The following is a 12,160-nucleotide window of genomic DNA, read 5'->3' on the forward strand; positions in this document are numbered from 1 at the left end:
TCATCAAATAGGCTATAATTCATAGTCATTCAATAATATTAACCTCTCCTTGCATGTTCTTTGTTATACAGTGCTTTGAATATTCAGAATGTGCTGTTGTCATGTTGTGAGTTGTTTCATCCTTAGTTAATCTCTAAACATGCAAAACTGCAGCCTTTGAACGTCACGTTACCATGGAGCACAACAGCATTATGTCCCTCCCGGCGTGTTCTCCTTGGGTGAGGAAGAAAAGGCCAGACTACGGGCTGACACAGAGCCTGCACTGCTGTATGACCAGACTACAAGACGTGGCTTCACGCTTGCATGTGCAGCAGGTGCAGCGAGGGTAGCTCAGAATACACTGCCATCTTCAGAGGGAGAGAACTACGTTACACTGTGCCTCAAGTCCTCTGGCCAGTGAAGAGACACTGTCCTCACAACTGGGGAGCCCTAAGCAGGTTTTCCTGACTGAAGGCAAGGACGTATGACAGAACCTTGTGGGGAAGGGAAATAGTTCTTCAATCTGAAACAAACTGAAAGGGAAAGAAGAGAATTAACTGAAGTACATCCTGCACATTACACTTAAGGAGATCAGATTCTCCTCTGAAAAAAGGTTAGATAAGAAGCAAAGGCAAAAGTAACTTAGCAAAGACATTTTCTCAAACTGTAGGTCTTATTTTGTCAATTATTTTTCTTACAGGTTGTAAGACACACAGCTATTTTATTCTAATTCTTCATAGCTTAAACTCCTGGAGACTCCAGCAAATCCCTAGGATTTACTTTTACCACAGTGTTAAACTTTAATGGTAATTTTCCATCAGGTATAAAATCTGTAGGTGTCTGAAATCTCTGTAAGTATATAAGATTTTGAAATAAAACCTGGACAGAGTCTTCTGGTATCTGCATTCATCACTATTGTCATCGTGGATATACTTCACATCAAACTAGTGAAAATTAATAGAATCAGCTACAGGGAACTGGGATTCCTAGGAGGATGGGTTTGGAAACTTCCAGAGCTTCTTGCTGTTCTTAAGTTCAAAGAATAAAGCCAACATTTTCTTCATTTAGGCAAAGATGAAATCAGTATTTGCTACCATAAACATAATGCAAATTTAGGTACGTTTTCTTTAAAAACTGCAGTTTCTAGAGGAAGCTACCTCTTTAGTAAATAATAGTTACTCTCTGAAATGGGTAAACAACGAGCCCAGCTTCCAGCTGTGACAAACTTCCGAATCCACGTAGTTAGCAGCCGGCAGCTACTCTCATGCTACATTAGGTAGGACAGCACAGCTGCATTAAAACAGACATAGAAAAATGTAGGGTGAGTTTGCCTGGAAAACGTACATTATTCTTATCATCAGACTTATTGCCTAACAAGGAGAGCCAATTAGAAAGGTAAGGTAACATGAAAAGGTACAATAATTGTAACTGAACTTTGCAGAAGTCATCAAGATGCCTCTTAACTTATTCTGTTATGAGATCCTTATTTTAGAACAAAATTAGGATACATTTTGTTACTGAAAATTTCTACAGTGGCCAGATTCCCATCATCGAGAGGCCAAGAAAAGTTTCCAAGTACACCAGCAAAGAGCTTCATCAGCCTTGAGCAGCACTGTTATTGTAAATCCAGACAAAGAAGTGAATTTGAACTCTCAGCAAAGTTTGCAATAAACAGAAATTCATTCAGATGACCAACAGCAACTCTTATTAGCTCCTAAATATAACAAGATGAACATCGCTCAACTCACTTCATGGACCAGTAACAGTTATGGAGAATATGCCAATAACAGTGTCTTCTTCATCAATCAGAAAACTGCAAACTGTGTAATTTTGGTAAATTTTTTTTATAGTTGCATTTGCAGAAACCTATAGTCTTCATAGCTTATGATGTTCTCTTGTTCTTTTTTTTTTTTTTTTTTTTTTTTTTAAACAAAAGCTTTTACATCACTGTCCCTAGGCTTCAGCAGCACTGATATTCAGGAAGACTTGTTATTTCTGCTATCAGCTCTGAATGCTCTATGGCCATTCTAAAAATCTTACAGGCAGCAGCAGACAGGAACTTGGAATTCCAGCTCCACTGGCTTAAAAAAATGCTAAGAAAAAGAAGAAAACACAACTGTCATTTTGATCGTTACAGACACATATCCTGCAGCAAGGACTGGGCATGACCCTGAGAAACTAAACATACTGCAGAGAGTGTTGTCAATCTGAAATGCACTTAATTCACAGTCACTGTGATCTGAAAAGAAACGGAAGAAATTACGTTAAGACTACAAATCCCAGGGTCTGGGAAAATACCCATGGTGGTATCAACCACACCTGTTGCCTCACATTCAGGTATTGTGCCCATACTGTCACCACTACCTATTTCAAAGGTCAAGCAGAACAAGGAAAATTATGATTATCACAGACAGTTTTCTCATACAGCTTGGTCTGTTTCTTAAAAATAGTAACGTCGTGTTGTTGTTTAGAAATCCAATTTGAAATAAAGCATCTTTAAAGTAATTGTCTCTTCAATTACTTTCCTCCTACAGTTCAACCAACAGACTGGTTGTCAAGAGTCTGTCTCCGAACTGCAAGAAGATATTCATATCCAAGAAAACATGCAGAATAAAAGACAAGTACAGGTTTAGCAGAGATTATCAGGTAAATTCTGAGCTTTGCAAAGGTTCTGAAAGTACTCAGGAAAAATAAACTGCAAGCTCACTGCTATGGACTTGAAAAAGCTTGTGGTAGATTGCATAAACAGGAAACAAACATTGTCATTTCTTGGGGGTTTTGGTGGATTTTTTTTTTTACTTTTACTGCACAAGTTACTGTTTCTATAGAAGCTGCAAGACACCACCTTCCTAACACAATTCCTTGACTAATGAACCATCCGCTTTTTCTTTCGGGTTACAAGGCATAAGTTCACCCAAATACCTCATACTTCTTTAGATATACATATCCAAACTGATTTACTCCAGCACAAGGTATTGCATGTGTGTCTCAGTCAAAGCTGAGAGTGGAAAAAGTCTTGTTCTCGTATGTAAACATGTCAAAGCAAAATGACCAGTGATGATGGCATAATGAGTCCCTACAAAAGGCTTGGTGGTACCACAAAGAGCACTTTGCTTGAATGCTGATATTGAGCAGACAGCAGGCAGCCCAAAGATAAGTACGAATGAAAAAGTATGTAAAGTTCTTAGCCCAAAACCAAGCCATCAACTTACTGGCTGATCACATATGAAAAGATTATGAGAAATCTCCACTGCCCAGTCCATTCCAAAAAAACTAGATCCAGACAGAGATACAATTATCAACCCAAGGTCAATTATAGCTCCTTCTCAGAATATAGTGAAGAACATTGAACTGAAGACAATATCTGCCAGACAAATACTGCTCTGAACAGTGATTGCTTGCATTGACTTATGAGTTTACAGGAAAAGAAAATAAGTCAATTTGCCTTGACTTATATTCTCTACATATGCAATATTTGTGTCCAACCTTTAATGTAAAAGCATAACTTCAAGCTTTACTTCAAGAATATTTATCTATTATCTCAATATGTGCTATCTCGAAGGGTATACCTTCCTGTCAGAGGCAACAAATAGCAATGGAATTTTTTGTATCACTTTAGTGAAACCCAGAACATCCAAGAAAGTACGAACAGTTTTTCCTCAAGTAACTAAAAAAGCAATTAATGCTTTGAACTCAGTAAGCAATAAAAAAATAATATCCATTTCTTTTTTACTGTACTTAAAATCTCTAATCTATCCACCAAGACATGCATCATCAGAAATGAAAAAAAAAATACTGAAAATAATAGTAGTGTCAAATATGATAACTAAAAATATGCTTATTTAAAAACGTTATAAGAATCAGTGAATTTCATCTGATACACAGATTTATCCTTGAACAAGTATTTTGTTGAAGATATATATCAAAGATATCACATGATGCAACAGTTGCTATAGTAGCAATACTTCTTTAAACAAAAAAAAGATCAAACAAAGCATAAAACATATAAATTGTGAACAAAAATATGATGCATCACATACATCACCAAGAAGAAGAGAAAAGAGTAAATAATAGCTACTGAGCATAACTAGTCCTCAGAGTTGCATCTGCAAAATGTAATTGTATCAGCAAGCCCATCCTTCCTGGGAGACAAGAGATGGCTCGGAGAATTAGGCCTGCATATGAACAACAGGAGATGCTGAAACACCAGTTGAAGAGTGCATAGGAATTCAAGTTCTGGGTCAGCAAAAGATTTTTAGGGGTTTTCCTACCAAGCAAGAGGAAATTCTGTGCCTAGGGATTCTGAGGCAGGAAAAGAACTGAAGAGTTAAAGCACATCTCTTCTGTGGTACTACAGAACTTCAATGGGCAAAACTTCCTGTCATAGGGTTCCATGTGTTTTTCAAATCTGTAAGCAACTGATTTCCCAAAGACAAGGAGTGCATGTTGTCATGGTTTAATCCCAGACGAAACCAAGCACCATGTTGCTGCTCACTCACTCCCCACCTCAATGGGATAGGGAGGAGAAAAAAAACTCATAGGCTGAGATAAAGACAGTTTAATAGGACAGGAAAAGAAGAATAACAACAACAACCACAACTACAATAATAAAATAATATAGAAAACAAGTTATGCACAATTCCTCACCACCCACTGACCAATGCCCAGCCCGTTCCCGAGCAGCAATCCTGCCGGCCCCAGCCAACTTCCCTAGTTTATATACTGAGCATGACATTATATGCTATGGAATATTCCTTTGGTCAGTTTGCACCAGCTGTCCTGGCTGTGCTCCCTCCCATCTTCCCCTGCACGTGGCAGAGCATGGGAAGCTGAAAGTCCTTGACTGCTGAGCAACAGCTGAAAACATCAGTGCAGTATCAGTACTGTTCTCACACTAAATCCGAAAGCATAGCGCTGTACCAGCTGCTAAGAAGAAAACTAGCTCTGTGCCAGCTGAAACCAGGGTGCATGTGACCTGCAAAAAATACCGAGTCAAAACAAGGAAACAATTGCAGGGTTTGGATTTGTAGTTGGTAGAAAATGTCAGGTAAGGGCGAAAGCTCATGATTCTACCCACAAAACTGGAAAAAGAGGTTGGTGGCTGAAGTCACTGGCTAGTATTCCTTGGTACCATCTTAAAATGCTGTAAGTATTTCCCATGACACCTAATGCTGAAACAAATAAGCTTTTATATACCTGGTTTTGTATTATATGTGGGGGAGGATGGAGAAAGTGGGAGGAAGGGAATGGAAATGTTCATGGGTATATGCAATGTATATATCCATATATACATATGGATGCTCGGCATAATTCATGTTTCAACAGCTGCCTCAGGTATGAAGTATTGATTTAACAAAAGCAGGGTATCTAGCTTGAACTTTCAGGTATATTAATGAGACACATGTATATACTATGTATTTTCAAAAACCTTTCTTTGACAAGCTTTTCAAATGCAGAATGATCACCTGCAAAACGCTTACTAAGAGATATTTCCAAACAACCTCAAGAAATAGCACCAGCCAAAGGATATTGACTCAGTTAGTTACAGTTGGTGCAGATCAAACTTTAATTTCCATGTGTAATTCTCCCAGTTTCACACAGAAGGTACGAAACAGATGGACTTAATCTATACTTACACTGATAAAGCAAGAGAGATCTGGCCTACAGACTACATTGACCATTTCCCTCCTAGGCAGTAAAATCATATTTTATTGCTAAAACTGTTTTCAGGAGAACATTTCTTCCTGCATGTTGTTTTTTTTTAATCTGCACTGTATATTCTAGAATAAATATTTTTTTCTGATTTAAGAGCACAAGACATGATTAAGCAACAGTCAGATTATGATATCCCAACCAGGAGCGAGCACTAGGTGAATCAGGTGGTCTTTATCCTACAAGAACAGTATAATTAAAATTGGTTTAATGGCAGCATAACTGAAAGAAATCATGACAGAATAAATTTCTAAATTAAAAATAACACACGGAGGCAAGCTAAATGCAACTAAAACATCTGATAGGTAGCAACCAATGCAATGATCCTGACTCATGACTATGTAGCCTTCAATGACTAATAAAATTGAAGTCTCTGTAAGTTCACAACATTGTGTGTCTCTTTTCTTTAGGACCAAATGATTCTCAGCTGGGGAACTGAAAAACACTCAATAAGCAATAATTTTTCCTGATGTAACAGAGAAGTAAGTTTATTTCAGCTTTCTCAAAAGGCTAAGACTTTCTTTATTTCAGTTGTCCTCAGTTTCCTACTCCCCAGTCCTGACTATCACATTCAAAATGCTTGCCCACAAACGGCATCTCCTAAAAGTACTAAGTATGAAGGACTATGGAAGTCTTTTGGGAGTATCAGGAAGATCAAGTAAGAAACATACAAACAGTGCTTTTTCTGTTTATGAAAACTACCCCTTTCATGTCGAATTCCTGGTACTTTTAATGTCTTAATATGTTTGCTGATTGAACAGGGGCTTTGCAGACCTTTATTTAAAGAGATGTCTATGCCATCTTTTGGAAGAGATGAACTTAATCTGCTGTGATCCCAGCAAGGCCAAAGGGAGCCAGCTACAGCTGTGATGCTGCAGCTGAGCTAATAAGCTATATCACGGACATTATTTCAGGCTCAGCACTGAGGTAATACAGCTGCGCCTTCTAATTTGGATCAGGCTTTTAGCTCATTCTCAGGTATTCTCCAAAAGCAGTCAGCCTGGTGAGCCTCAACACAGGCCAGCTGTGGTACTGCATCACACCCACCATTCAGAGGTATTCTGATTTTGTGACATCTGAAGGGTGACTACTGTAAATCCGCTGTGGATGCACAAAGCAAGAAGACGTATTTGATTATGACTGAGTAATTTTGGTGTTCAGGAGACGCGAATTCAATTCCTGACTCAACCACTAACATCTTTATGCTGGTAATGAATCCTTATCTATGGGAAACTAGGCTTTCCACGAGGGCTCCACAGAGCACAAAACACCGTGGGGAAACACAGCAGCAGTTTTGCATAGCACCATCTTTCTCTTCAACACCCTTTACTTCACAAAAGATTGGAAGAGAGGTAATTGCACACTGCCACAACTGCCTGGGGGATTGTTCTGAGTGTGATGTGTGAAAACTGGGCGACATTAGTTCACTGACGATTTACATCCTGCATGTTGCGCACCGTAATTCATGCATTCTTCTTTCCGTTGAACTTCTGTTTTTCCTTGGCACTTGAATATGTGCAATTTAAAGATTTACCCTTGCTTCCTATCTACTTCTTGTTTAGAGGTAGGCATGTCTTCTGTCAGTCAATTTAAGTCAACAGTAGTTTCAGGCAGTTAATTTCTTCACTTTGGAGTTAAGGAGTTAAAATCCTCTTGACTACTACATATTTAAAATAATTTGGGGATTTTAATACCACTTCTGGAATAATTTGTTCCTTGAGGTTCCTGAAATCAATTACACTATTAATTACTGCCATAATTATAATTACTCATTGAAACAACTCCTTTAACTTCCTAGTGGAGAACAGCATTTTTCCCCCTACTTTCCAAAACAGTCCATTCCAAAAAGCAATATTTTAAGCCATCGAGAATTTCTTCCACCCAAGTACTGCCCACTCACATTGCTGAATTTACTCTTTAGTTAAGGAACACTTTATCATAACCTAGTATTTCATGTCAAATAATTAGATCATTGCCGTGTTTTATTTTATTCACAAAGTATAAGTACTGCATAGCAAAAGGTTTACGTATTGTTTCAGAATTCCTGTTTTCTAACATAAAAATGTCATCAAAGCAAACTTGGTCTATTAACTCTCTTGCATCAGCAACGTAACAGGAATTTAACTACAGAGAACACCACTCAAAAATACACCATATTCAGCAGTCTTTTAACTAAGCAAATGTTGATACAATATTTATAGTAATATGAAACACATGCAAAGTATTTCAAATATTCAGAACACAAGGCAAATTTCTACCTACAAGAAGGCTTACATGCAGAAAACTCTGAGATCAAATTACTGATTATTTTTACTGCTTAGAAATAAAATAACCAGCAGATATATTGGTATTCTGTGTAGTTACCAAGCATCTGTTATTCTGCACTACTACAGAGCTCAGGTATAGGTAAGTAGTACAGGGACAAGTTTATCTTGCAATTCTGTTTTACATGGACAGTTTGCCTGAAATAATGCTGCTGCTTCCTTTGGATTTGTATAGGTTATTTGAGGAATTTTTCATTAATCAAGTGCATCATACTATCTCATCTGCATCACATATGCATGCAAACATGATAGTGAATTGATAGGTGCTGCCCAGCTCTAAACTTCACTGTAATCGCACAGTAACTTTGCTGCTTATTGCAAATGAAAACATATCAGTAGACTTGTAATGAATCCAGCTGGGCTTTCTTTGGAATGGATTCCTGCTGCTCTGCTCTGATGATTCACAGAAAATGACGTTTCACTTGCTTTTGTGAAGATTGAAACTCAATACATTTTTCGAGGCAGTTATGAAACAGTATCTAAAAGCAAAATCTTGCCAGTTTTCACTCACGATTGTGAGATCCACTGCTAAGTAAATATCTCTATGAATTAGCAAGTAAACGAAATACAGCTAGATAGCTTATTTATTTAATAACAATAATTTAAGACAACTACTTTCTCCTTCCATCCCCTTTCCTACACTTGATTTTTGCCACAATCAATCTATGAAATCAGCCAGTTAACCATATTGAGAGAACAGGGATACCTGCGTAAATTAGAAAACATATGTATCAGACTGTATAGACTTTAGTCTCTAACCTTAACACATTACTTATTCTAAAATAGAACCAATCACGAAAACATTTTACTGTACACATACATACATCAAACTCAATGCAATTTCATATCTACGAACGTTTGCAGGATCAGGGCCCTGGATTTAATACTAAAGTCCACATCTTTGAATTTGCACAGCCTGCGACAAAATGAAATTGAAGTTGTTATTTTGGTAGAGCAGTGTTTTCCCAACCATTCTGACATACAAATAGTAAAATTACTTCAAAAAACCAAAACATATTTGAAAATCTAAGGTTAAAAAATACTGCACTTCTTAAATGACAGGCTTGGCCTCTGTGGCAATGTAAAGAAAATGATGAGTTGCAGGAAGACAGTGAGAGGGAAGCCGGGATATGGCACACATAGATGCGTACCCATAACCAACTCTCGATTACTTGTAAATTGGTTTACTTCTGTTGTAGATTAATTGCAGACACACCTTGAGCCTGGAAGAACTTATTATCTCAGGTACAATGAGATCTAAACAAGGCAATTCTGCACCGAGGTTCTGCATGCCAACTACTCTGGGGGATTACTTGAGAAACCTGAGCTGATTTCTATAGAATCACATAGTTCTGGAAAAGGGCAGCACAATTAATCCTCCACAAACAAGAGTGACGCAGCACAATGCATGCACCTAGGTGGGTCTGCTGGAGCCAGGCTGCATCCAGCAGCACCACTGCTGAGCAGAAGCAGCACTGCTGGATCTGAGTGACATTAGCAGTAAATGCCTGTACAAAACTCCTCTCCACGTCCTGTAGCACCTCGTTTATCCAGGAGTTGGTGCTTTCTGTTATCAGGGTATCCTAGGTCTTTATTAAAAAAAAAAAAAAAGGGGGAAAGATGACTATGCAGTCATTTCACTCTACTACTTCTGTCCCTAAACAGGTGTTGCTGGAGGAGAGAAGAACACAGGAGGAAGGAAAATCTCTGAGTGTAGACAAGTTGTCCATTTCTTCTGTGAAAGCTAACAGCTATTGTCATTAGGTGTGTCATCTGGAAAGCAGGCTTCTCCTGCAGATCTAAGTTTCCCAGTTATGTTAGTGGCCCCATGTGGAGATCAAGCCAGTTACATTTTAACACAGGAAGCTGACTTTAAAAATTATTTTAATGAGCACTGGATCTATAAAGCTCAACTTCAAAAAGCAGAAATGCATTCTGAGGTTGATCTGTTTTTTTGCATGAGACTTCTGCCTACTAAATACAGTGACAGCAACACTAAAGAAACTTGCAAGAACTTCTGTTTTACAAATTTCAGTATAAAACCTATTAAAATTCTCAATATGTCTCATTTTGCCTTTTACAAATTCAAAAACCTCCTCTCGCAAGCACTAATAATTAGTAGGGTGCTTTGAACTTCACTGAAAGAAAAAACATTGGGAGGCTTGAGGTAAGTAACTTTCAAAAGCTTTGATTATTTGTCAAAGAAAAAAATGTTAGAAATATGGCTAGGAAATGGTAAACCATTAAGTGGCAACTGGAATATCCAACACATTCCTGTCTCTTTCTTTTTCTGAAATTACATCTTCTGGCTGTATAAAGCCTTCATTAGTATTTCTCAGGTCTCCTTATATGGCAAATTATGTAACAGAAATATGATCAAAGCTCTAAGTACCAAAAATCTAGTAGCAGCTCTGCTTCAGTGATTTCTTCTTCTAGTGGGGATTGTTTCCGCTAGATAACTGAAAAAGTTGGAAATGAGTTGAATATCAGCCTACTGGCAACAGAGTATAATGATTATTATAATATTTTTCTGCAGCAACTATAGCTAATTTCTAAATATAATTTCAACTTAAGTAGTAAAAACTGAAGTAGTTAATGGTCTTACAAAGTGCTTCAAATTTACTAACAAACCTTTCTCTAATATCCCCTGGACTTCAAACTGCTTAAGCTAAAATGTACCAACCTCTCAGGAAGTTCTGGCAAATGTGTTTGTTGAACAAAACACATTTTAAATTTGTTTACAAATAGATCCTGCAGCATTTTCTAAACAACTGTAAATAGCTCTTTGTGGTGTGTAAATATCTGCAAGTCTGGGCCCAGCACTGTAAGTTTTCCACTGACTTTTGAAATCTCTGCATGTTGTCAGGAGGATACAGTGGGCAGATCCCTTTCCGCATGAAGACTGCAACGTTTTTTCCCAAACACTAGAATTCAGCTATGTTTACAGGCCAGTAGTGCATACCAGCAAATAAGATATATTTTTTATATATACTTGAAAATTCAGAAATAATTTAAGAAAAGACAATTCAATTGAAAAAAATAAATTTGCCTGGAAGACCTGAGGCACCACTGACATACGGTGTTATTTTAAAGACCAAGATTAAATAATATTTTTAGAGTAATTAGCTGATTTCTCCTATTTTAAATTTCCTCATGATAAAGCCAGTGAATGAGAAGTTCCAGTTACCAAAAAGGCCTATATTCAGAGACAAATAAATGAGGTTGTCTTATTTAATTCGGCTTTTTATTTAATAACTAAGGCCACCTAAAAGAAAGCAGTATGTTCCTGATACTAGAATGTGTTAATGTCATATGTGATTAAACATTTTTTAAAGAATAACTATTCTTTTTTGAAAGAATAATCAAAAGCTATCTTTCAAAACAGTCCAGCTCTGCACCATCGTATTAAAATCAGTTAGAAAACACTGCAGAATTTACACAGCTATTCAATTGGGCCCTCCACATGTAGATCTCTGAAATAATTACCTCAGCACTAAGTATTTTAGAAATGTTAATTACTACCCAAACTTGGAGTGGGAGTTCAGCAATCAGCAGTGGTTTGAAGCTGTCCGCCCTGAAGCCAGGTCAGCCCAGCTGCAAATGCTTTCAAAAATTCTAACCATTCTTAACATGAAATCTGACTTAATATCACTCTGCAAGGTATCTATCATGGCATGTAAATAAACATGAAAAACTACACATTCAGCTAGGAAATCTTTGTTCCGATAACAAGGATCTTTGGTCTACAGACATATATTTATATCCTGTCCAGCACTGTGAGTAAATGCCTTTTTCTGCTTTCACTATGATTTCAGTGACAATGACTCAATGAAATACCAGAAATACTAATATCCACAAAATGACTAGCAACTGTGGAATAACACATATTAGAACTGTCAATCCAGGCTAATACGCAGCTGCCTCAGATAGAAAACTATTACAGAACTCAGAGATAACCTGCACCCTTTGATCATTCAGGCCTCTGGAAGCAAGCCTTCTGAAGGTAATATAGATCCCTAGAAGAGTGACCTGGGGAGAATGAGATAACTAGTGAAATTTTAGCTGGATCCATGTCTGAAAAGTTAAACATTTTCATCTGGCTCATGGGTCAAAAAATTAGCAAATACAGGCGTTCTGTAGTCACC

Source organism: Tauraco erythrolophus, chromosome 10 (genome assembly GCF_009769465.1).
Source record: "Tauraco erythrolophus isolate bTauEry1 chromosome 10, bTauEry1.pri, whole genome shotgun sequence".
NCBI lineage: Eukaryota > Metazoa > Chordata > Aves > Musophagiformes > Musophagidae > Tauraco > Tauraco erythrolophus.